Source organism: Equus asinus, unplaced genomic scaffold (assembly GCF_041296235.1).
Source record: "Equus asinus isolate D_3611 breed Donkey unplaced genomic scaffold, EquAss-T2T_v2 contig_1, whole genome shotgun sequence".
Classification (NCBI taxonomy): Eukaryota; Metazoa; Chordata; class Mammalia; order Perissodactyla; family Equidae; genus Equus; species Equus asinus.
The window spans coordinates 2,503,503-2,514,436 of record NW_027224738.1 but is presented as its reverse complement, the minus strand read 5'-3'; the positions used below and the strand labels follow the sequence as shown (position 1 = coordinate 2,514,436).

The 10,934-nt window shown below is 36.3% G+C and overlaps 1 pseudogene; it reads left to right on the top strand.

The window, feature by feature from the left end:
- The first annotated feature begins 1,643 nt into the window (after positions 1-1,643).
- Positions 1,644-2,687, top strand: LOC106846893 (olfactory receptor 2L5-like; annotated as a pseudogene).
- The last annotated feature ends 8,247 nt before the right edge of the window (positions 2,688-10,934 follow it).

Below are 10,934 nucleotides of genomic sequence, written 5' to 3'. Positions count from 1 at the left end.
TATTATTTTGCTAATTGCATTTCTAGGAATAACAAGCATACACTGGTTTCCCTGTATTAACTCTCTAATTATCCTAACTTTTCAAAATGGCAATCTTTTTATTTTGTTGTTGCTGTATTCTTTTAATTCTGGTAGATTTTTTCACTTTGTCTTTGAAACTTTCACCTAATCATTTGATGAACTATTATGTATTTTTTAATTTGCAAACCCTTTCTTATTATCTGACACTTTTTAAATTAATCTAATAATACATCGTGGAATGATAATGTTTCATACTTCTTTAAAGATATGAATCCTGATTTTTAAAAATGTGCTGTCTTTCTGCATTTTCCCAATCATGTGTAACTCACTTTATATTTGTGTGGGGTGTGTGTGAATACACGTGTGTTTGTGTGTGTATGTGTGCACATTTGTGCATCTTCCTCTTTCATGTTGGAAGCTTCCTTAAAAGTCTGGGAACATTGGCTCTAAAATAATATTTAAGACTAAAACATCGTGCACTGTGTGGAGCTTGTTCACTTCCGACGTCTCTGGAGGAGAAGCCTCCTCCTACCTCCGTGAAGACCGTCAAGGTGCCAAGTCCTTTTTCTCCATTTAAGTAACTGAACATTTCTCTAGCCAAATTCTTTCTTTCAGAGAATCCTGAACTGTTTCATTTCTCATTGTGCCTTTTGCTCACCTGCTGTCTTTAATTTATAACACATCCAGTTGTTTATCATCATAATAATTGGGTTTTAAAAGAGAGAAATGGTAAGTATATATGCTTAAATTCACACACTTATCTAGAACTGGAGATAATTTTAAATACAAAAAAAGGGAAAAATGAATAAGACAAAGTGTCATAAAGCAATGTATAATGTTATATACATGTTAGAGAAGCAGAGAGACAGAAAACATCCTCTTGGGGAGATGTTGAGCAGAGTGATGACAGCCACAATGAGCATGTGTGTAGATGTTGGAGCAGAGGGTCTTCTTTAACTGCAGCACTCAGAACCTGAGTGAGGAGGCAGAAGAGAATGACTTTGCATAAGTGCAACTTGACAATAACGATTTATGCTATATTTCAGAACAGATGAACCAAATGATAATACCTGACTTCAGGAAAACTTGACTTGACGTTATTGTGAAAAGAAGATTTAAGAAAGACAAAGCTCCTCAAACATGAGCTGATAGACTACTTCAATTTTAGAGGTAAGTTTTAGTGAAAAATATGAAAGAAAAATCATCCCTTAAGGGTCATAAACATTTATTGATACTAGAACTCTATCATATATGGGTTTCCATAAATTTTCTATGCATGAACTTTGAATACAACAACTGATGTTAATGATATCTGAGTTTGTGTAGGGCAGTAAAACATATTTATCCTAAGGAGATCAAAATAGAAATCTTGTTTTTAAAATATTTTAATAGATTCTTAGAAAACACTTTGGCCACAAATGTTCGCATTTTCACATTTTAATCTCTGGATCAGAAAATAAAGTTTATTTCTCCCAAAATAGATAAGTTCAGTTCTTCATTTAAGAGCTATGAAATTTTAAATAATACACAGTCTAAAATATTAAGTTAAAAAGAGATTATAGTTTTATACTCAAATCACTTACTCTTGTGTCTGTCTCTAGGAAAAATCATGTTAATGCTCCATGGAAAATTATAATCTAACATCAACTGATTTTATTTTATTGGGGTTGTTTCCACTGTCAAAAATTGGCCTGTTCTTCTTCATTCTCGTTGTTCTCATTTTCCTAATGGCCTTGTTTGGCAGCCTGTGCATGATTCTCCTCATCTTCCTGGACTCCCAGCTCCACACACCCATGTATTTTTTACTTAGTCAGTTCTCCATCATTGACTTGAATTACATCTCCACCATTGTCCCCAAAATGATTTCTAATTTTCTCTTTGGAAACAAATCTATCTCCTTCATTGGATATGGGGTTCAGAGCTTCTTTTTCTTGACTTTAGCAGGTGCGGAAGCGCTGCTCTTGACATCTATGGCGTGTGATCGTTATATAGCTATTTGCTTTCCTCTCCACTATCCCATTCGTATGAGCAAAAGAATGTGTGCGCTGATGATAAGAGGATCTTGGATAATGGGCTCTGTCAACTCTTGTGCCCACACCACATATGCCTTCCACATCCCTTACTGTTGATCCAGGGCCATCAACCATTTCTTCTGCGATGTCGCGGCCATGTTGACTCCGGCCTGCATGGATACCTGGGTCTATGAGTACACAGTGTTTGTGAGCACCACCCTCTTCCCCGTGTTTCCTTTCATTGGCATTGCATATTCTCATGGCGGTGTTCTCCTTGCTGTCCACCGCATGCACTCAGCAGAAGGGAGGAAGAAGGCCTATTCCACCTGCAGCACCCACCTGACTGTGGTGACTTTCTATTATGTGCCACTTGTTTACACTTATCTACACCCAAGATCCCTAAGATCGCCAACAAAGGACAAGGTTCTGGCTGTCTTCTACACCATCCTGACCCCACTGCTCAGCCCCATTGTCTACAGCCTGAGAAACAGAGAGGTGATGGGGGCCCTCAGAAGAGTGATTCAGAGAATCTGCCCTGTGAAAATGGAGACAGAGCTTTTTGCATGTGTAGCCAGGACTTGGATATACGTTCATTCACCAGTGTACAGAATTAAAAATATTATTTTATGCTTAGGGTGCAAGGACCACAATTAATCGAGAGAAGAAGATTATCACTTAGGTCTGGACAAAATTCTCTTGTAAATATATATGCATGTGAGTATATATATACATATATAAAATTCTAAGCCTTATCTTTTTTCTTCATGATGCTTTTTCCCATCAATTTCAAATAAATTTCCAAATTAATTTATTTTTTGCTGATGTGATGTTGATGATAATTATTGTTTGTCATGCAGCAACGAAAGGAGAAACTAACTGAAGTTGTCATTCATCATAGCAGTTCTACTATTTTCAAAAATATCTAAAACAAAAATAAATTTTTCCTGAATGTCAAGATCTAATTGAAAGTCAGAAGACTTCTTGTTATTCTCATAGTAAACCTGTAATTTACCATGCCAGTTAGTCTTTCTTTTAATTTAAAGAAACTTATCATTACAGGTATTTAGCTGAGACTTCAAGAATTCATCAGGGGTTCAGAATTCCTTATACTACTCTGAGTGGAATATGAGAGGTTTATGTCTCTAATAGGGTGATGAATGCTAAGGAAACGATTTAATTTCAGGTATACCTCAGGATCAACAATAAAAACGTGGAGGTGCTAACAGAGGTCAAGGAAATTGTGCAGTTAATTATACGATGAGTGGCTCAAAGGTTTAGTCAAATTAGTGGGAATTCATTAATCAAGGACATTCCCACACCCATCACTGGTTTTCTACATATACTGTTTGCATCCTAAGTAATGTTAAGAAACAAATTCAACTGAATAAATTTTAAAGGTTGTATTGGTTTTATTTAATGAATCGGGCAACATCCCATCTAGTAAACAGAAAGGAGCTCTGAAGAACTTTACACAATGAAACACTCTTATAGGCAGAAGCAGGCAGGGCAAGAAAGTTACTCTTGCAAAGAGCTGATTGTTTCAGGCAAGGTCACCTTCCCTTGGGGGATGGCAGGAGTCCATTAGGTGGGTTACGTCACTGGTGCTGAAGGGGTAATTCCAGATTGACTGGTTTGAGACTCCAACCCTGTGGAAGGTTGAAATTGTAATTAAGTTTGGTATCAAATCTCAGTTTTGTGATTTGGGCTTAGCGCATACGACTCCATTCTGAACCTTTTGTCTCTTTTTTAATAGTAGCCACTGCTACTCGTAGCATTAGATAATGTCTCTCAGATGAGATTTTATTCCCCATTACTGCATCTCATAGCTCTACTGAAATATGTTGAGAGAAGCCAACATCTATGGATCAATTTTACTCATTGATATTATGGCTCAGTCGCTATCACAAATAGATCCCACCATTACATCCAATAAAAATCCATCAGCTCCAGTAAACTCCCTCGGTGAAATGCCCATCAGTGATGAGTGCAGAAACGCTCTTTACCCTCTCAGGTATGGCAGGAGGGGAAGGGTCATACTCCACAGAATTTGAAGGGCACAGCACAAAATGAAAATACGAGGCTTCTTGTTCAAAAAGCAGGAAAGACTACCACTATTGGTGCTAAAGTATAAAGTTTCTTCCTTCAGAATTAATTTATTAGCTATAAAATGAAATACAAATTACAAACAATATGTTTGTATTATAATTTTATATATAATCAATAGATATAGTTTATTATGTAATATCAATATTGGTCATAAGATTTTTCTGGAACTCTTTTCTCCAAATTTATCTTCATCAAAATTTATAGTTTTAGGAACTTCGGTTGTTGTCAATATAATTGAAAATATTGTCAGTCACTGGTGGCAAATGCTAAGTTGCAATTACGTTTTGGTGATTTTTAATTTTGAGAAGAATCTGCTTAAGTTATCGGAGATATTAAGAGTGTTTGTGGGTTATGAAAATTTGGACTGAATTTCTGATACCTTATATAAAAATATAAATTACAGTAAAGATAGAGCTAATGATTCTCAAGGAGAATTTTTTATAAAAAAATTTCTCTTATGAATAAATTTCAACCTATCCATATCAGCCAATTTCATGTAACTCTGAATTTAATTTTAAATATAAAGCTAATAAATGGCATTTTAAAATAAAAAATCTGAATGAAAATAAACTTAAAGCTTCCAAATGATGGTCTCACTATTTCAAATCATGCTTATTGCTACCTAACTTCAATGAAAAGGACACATTCTGACAATTATTTCACGTTTATTCTTTATAAATAAATGAACCTACATTGTTGATTTGACTTCCATATGACTTTCTTTGACAAGGAAAAGAGCTTAAGAGAGATTGTCATCTATGAGCTTAATTTTAAAGAAGTGAGAAAGAAAAAAGCAGACTGACAGTTGTCTACTCAGCTTGTCTGATTAAACAGCTGGGTCACGCGGTCCTGTTGATCATCACTAATTGGAGTCGGGAAGACCTGTAGGGGGAGCTCTCACACCTTGTCACATGTCATCAATTACTCCAAACAAGAAGACGCAGAAGCTTGAATCTCTGACAGAAAGTACAACTACTTCACCACTGAAGGGAGATTTCTCTCTCTACCTGCCAGTAGCCCAGCCAATAAGAAACGCCACAGCTCAGCCACCGAGAAGTTGTTGCCACCCTGAACTTCTACTTTTCCCCAATGAACTTCGTTTAGAATAGACCATCCTTACTCTCTTCTTTCATTATAAAAGCATGCTCCTCTCCTTTCTTGTCTGGATTTGCCTGTGGTTCACTATAGCATGCACATCCCAAATGGGAATTCTTTTGGCTATTCCAAAATAAACTCATTTTGAGGGTAAAAATAATAAAATTAGCTTTAACGTTGACAAAACATATTTCTATATATTTTATCCTGAATAATGTCAAATGACGTGCGACAAGAAAGGCCCGTTTGGTCTTTTTTTTTTTTTAAGATTTAATTTTTTTTCCTTTTTCTCCCCAAAGCCCCCCGGGTACACAGTTGTATATGCTTCGTTGTGGGTCCTTCTAGTTGTGACATGTGGGACGCTGCCTCAGCGTGGTTTGATGAGCAGTGCCATGTCCACGCCCAGGATTTGAACCAACGAAACACTGGCCGCGTGCAGCGGAGTGCGCGAACTTAACCACTCGGCCACGGGGCCAGCTCCCTGTTTGGTCTTTTTGTCCCTCTTTATAATGGCTGTTTTTAAATGTGTGCTTTTTAACTCTGATGAAGTAAGATTTCATATAAGATCTACTTTATGGACTGTATTAGATCAAGTGGAGATAAGCAAGTAATATGGTTGGGATGACAATGTTACATTTTTAAAATGGCAAATAAAAGAAATGTGCTATGGAGGGCAGATCTCAGAACTGCATTTGTTGATATGCATCTAGAAGATAGAGTAAATGTTAGATATCAAATTGTAATTAAAAATATTTAAACACTATACACTAAAGCTATCCAAATACTGAATAGTTTCACTTCCTATATACATTTATTTTATATATGATACAAATATTTTACATATATTTATATGTAATGTGTATATTATCTATATTATCTGTATACTATTACATTTATCTTGAAAAGAGAAGATTGTTATATATGCCTGTCAAAACAAATATGTAAGGGCAAAATGAAAGTGGTGGCTATACAAAAAGAGTGGAAACTAAGAAACCCTTAGACGAGGCTTTCAATATCCACAAGGAACCCTCTGTTCTGTGAATGTTACAAAGTAACATAGATCACTCAGGGGCACTGTTTGGCCGGTTGCTAAACCACAGTTGTGTGTGTGGTCTGACCAGTAATCAGTTATCTAAGTAATTTAGTCTGTGCGCTGTAACCAGTCTTTGTTTAAAGGTAGTTGGCAGGAAGAAAATATGAAAGAGGAGTGGGGTGTAAATAGATTATAAAATCAAAACTGATTTTCCAATGATGATTGGGCTGATAAATGTTAGTGTCGTTTCTCCTGAGGCTTGTGCGTTAACGGAGGACTCAATAATATATTCTGTCTGTTTTTCAAAGGTGAGTTAGGGGGTTTATGGAACAACGACAAAAAAACCAAAAAACTTTTATTTGGGAACAAAGAAAAGGCATCAGGATTACCCAGTAATTGGAATTCACAGTGTGATTGCTTTGTTCTCAGGGACACTGTTCACAGGGAGTTTCCAGTTCGTGGTTTGCTTTCTCCAACTTGAACATCACCTGGCCTCCCACAGAGACTATTTACGAAAAACAGGGCAGGTTAAAAGCTCAGGGACTCAGTAAAGATTTACATTGTCTCTCACATAACATGAAAAAAAGGCTTGAAAGCAGCTTTGTTTCCTTTGCTAACCAACTTCCGAGAGCTGGGAGCCCTGCCAGTTCAACTCCTTCCTGGACAGGCCAGGGCACTTGTTAGAGTCTACACTATAACAATAACAACTTAGAACTAAGTAGGAGAAATTACAAGCACTTGCACCTGTAGTTTGGATCCAAAAAGAAAAGCTTGTTAAAACATCCCTGGGGTTTCCAACTCAGCTCTCCCAGGCATTTTGGAAAGTAATGAGGTCCCACATGAACATAAGGAGAATTTGGCAACAGTGAGATAAAAAAGAAACTTTGAGAACAAGTTTTAGGTTTGCCTCATGCAATTCTCATACACAATGCATGGACCTTTCGCGTCTCATTAAACTCGGTGTGTCTGTGTTGACAAGCACATCGAGAAGAACTCATTTTCACCCAAATATTCATTTTTACATTACTTTTGAACAGATGCCTTTTTGAAAATCTTAAAAAAACAAACCTTTCAAACAGTTGGCTAACACGCATGAACTAACACTCATTCAGTTTTTAAATTACGGATAATATCCGTATTAACATTATAATGACTCTGTACTACAGATTGACACGGTACATCGTAACAGCTCCGAAGGATTCTTCCTTGATGCATCTCAACACATCCTTGAAGCACCTCAACATGGACTGGAGAGGAGGCACTTGGAAGGAAATCAGAATGTACACTAAATAATACAGTCAACTTTTGGGGCGTGGATGGAAGTGGGGGGCCTCCATTTAAAAAGTAAAGTATGGTGGCACTGCCCCACTGGTCGGGGAACAGGACACCTTGTAAAGTGTGCCAGGAGTGTAACCTGTTTGGAAGGTGCGGTTCGCTCCAGGGTACATGTTGGGGGAGTAGGCGGGAGCCGCTGCTGCGTAGCCCGTGGGGAAACCAGCTGGATAACCAATTCCTTTGGCATTGGCATAGGGAACCCCAGAAGAACCAGGGCTATAAACAGGATTCATGATTTCAAGAACATGACATCCACAACCACGGCTAAGACAGAGGTCCAGATCAGCGCTGTCCAACAGCACTTTCTGCAGCGATGAAGCTCTTCTCCATGTGGGCCGTCCGATAAGCACCCATCACCTAAAAGTAACAATCGCTCCCCGCGCCGCGGCGGGCGGCCTGGGCCTCGCTGACCAGCGCGCCGGCCAGGGGAGCGCCGCGAGGCCTGCTCCGATGCGGGGCCCGAGCCGCCAGGGCCAGTCTCCGCCGCCGCCGCGGGCCTCTCCCCTGCTCCGCGCCCGGCGCGCCTCTCCGCAGCCCGCGCGACCCGCCCACGCTGCTGCATCTTTTGTTTTTATATATTCTTTGATATTTTTGTTTTTCTCCCAACATTGTAGTATGAAAATTATTTTATAAATGAGTAAGTTGAAAGACATATACAGTCAATGCTCATATTTCTACCTTCATTTAACTGTTTGTTTTATTTGTTTTATCCCATATCTATATATTTATGAATGCCTTTCTCTATTTAGTCCATTTTATTTATCTATTTTATTTGTTTCAAAGTGAATTTCAGACACTGGTACACTTTAGCCCCTGAACATTTGAGGATAGATATATAATATTAACTAACTAGAGTTGTTTGCTTATTTTTAAATTTTATTTCTATATTTTCAATTAAAAAATTAGTATGTAAAACTACATATGCTATATTTTTACTTAAATACAATTAGATACACAAATTTAAGTGTACCACTCAATGAATTCTGGCAAATGCATACACCCACGTAGTGTGTTGCATTTATCCTGCAGAAAATTTCTTCCTCCTATGCCCATTCCCGTTAATCCTTGCCCCAAACCCCAGAAGTTTCAACATCGTTCTGACTTTTTACCACCTTGGATTAGTTTGTTTTCTGGACGTTTATACTAGTGGAGTTCTATGGCATCCAGTTTTGAGTAAGAGTTCTGTCATTCTACATGTTTTTGAGATTCACCCATGTTGTAGTATGTATAAATACTTGATTTGTTGTTGTTGGTTAATTTAAACTCTTTTCTTTTGAGAGATAATTTTAGATTCATATGCTATTGTAAGATATAATGTAGAGAGATACTAAGTAACTTTTACCCATCTTTCCTCAAGGATGACATCTTACAAAACTAAAGTACAATAATTATAACCAGCACAGAAACATTGATAAAATTTATCAATATTTCTCAGATTTTCCTAGTTTTACTTTTCTCAAAAGTATGTGTGTAGGTGTGTGCGTTTAGTTCTATGTAAGTTTATTATGAATGTAGGTTAGAGTGTCCTCCACTGTGGTCAAGATACAGATCAGGTTCATTACCATGAGAGTCCATCAGTTTGCCATTTACTGCCATACCAACACACCCTCCCCTAATTCGTGGAAATCATTAATTTATTCTCAACTCTATAATTCCATCATGAATTACATGAATTTATGTATATTACATAAATATTATATGAGAGGAGTTTTATACACTATATAATTTTTCAGGACTGGCTTTTTTTCACTGAGCATAATTGTCTGGAGATTCATTCAAGTCATTGAATGTAACAATTCCAAAAACTTAGACCATTTTTAATTAATTTGTTTTTATGTTGGAAATGGAAACATCTTGTATATTTTTTAACACTAGAAAAGAGGGGACTGGTGAAAGAGAAAGTTGACTAATATAAAGTTATTACCATGCAAGCTGTAGTTGAAATTATTCTGTTTAATATAATAAATTTATATAATAAATTTAAAAATCTCAAACTACACTTCAACATACTAAACTTTTGAGATGGAATGAAAATAGTTAATAAGAGAAATTTTATAGGAGCTAATGTCTGCATTTAAAAAAAACCTTAAATAAACAACCTAACCTTGAAGTTTCCAAAGAACTAGTAAAAGAATAAATTAATTCCTAAGTTTGTAGTAGAAATAAATAAAACTGAGACTGAAAACAATAAAAGAGATGAATTAACCTGAGAAATGCTTTTTTTTAAAGGTAAACAAAATTGGCGAAAATTTGGCTGGACTAATCAAGAAAAAAAAGAAAGAGGGGTCAAAAAATACAATCAAAAATGAAAGATTACACATTACAAATGATACCACAGAAATAAAAAGGCCCATTACGTATTATTATGAACAACTATATGCTAACAATTTAGATGGTCTGGAAGAAATGGATGAATTTCTAGAAATGTAAAATCTACCAAGACTGTCATGAAGAAACAGAAATGATATCTACATATACAATGTAATATTATTCAGCCATAAAAAAGAGTGAAATCTTGCCATTTGTGACCATGTTGTTGGACCCTGAGAACATTATGCTAAATACAATAAGTCAGACAGAGAAAGACAAATACTGTAGGATCTCTCTTATATGTGGAATATATCTATACAAACACACACTATTTATACACACTATGTACTATACACCATGTATATACTCTATAATATGTATGCTAGATATGTATGCTATGTACTATAGATAGATCGATCGATAGATAGATACAAGCTCATGGATACAGAGACCAGACTGGTGGTTGCCAGGGGTGGGAGGAAGGAGATGGGAGAAATAGTTAAATTGCTGTTTGTTTTTGTCTAGTTTAAATCAATTGAACAAAAAAGTAGAAATAAAAAGAAGTAGAAAATCCAAACAGACTAATATCAAGGAAGAAGATTGAATTAGTAATCAAAAATCTTCCAACAAATGAAAGTCCAGGATCAGATGGCTTCACTTGTGAATCTGACTAAACAATTAAAGAAGAATTAACACCAATCCTTCTTAAACTGTTTCAAAAAACGGAAGAGAAAGGAACACTTCCGAACTCATTTTATAAGACCAGAATTATCCTGATAGCAAAGCCCGATTAGGACACTAGAAGAAAAGAAAATTACAGGCTAATATTGCTGATAAACATAGATGAAAAATTCTCAAACAAAAATTAGCAAACTGAATTCAACAGCGTATTAAAAGAATCATATACCATAATAGAGTAGGACATATCCCTGCTATGAAAGGATGTTTCAATATGTGTAAATCAATAAATGTGACATTAGCAAAATGAAGAATAAAAATCATACAATCATTCCCATAGATAC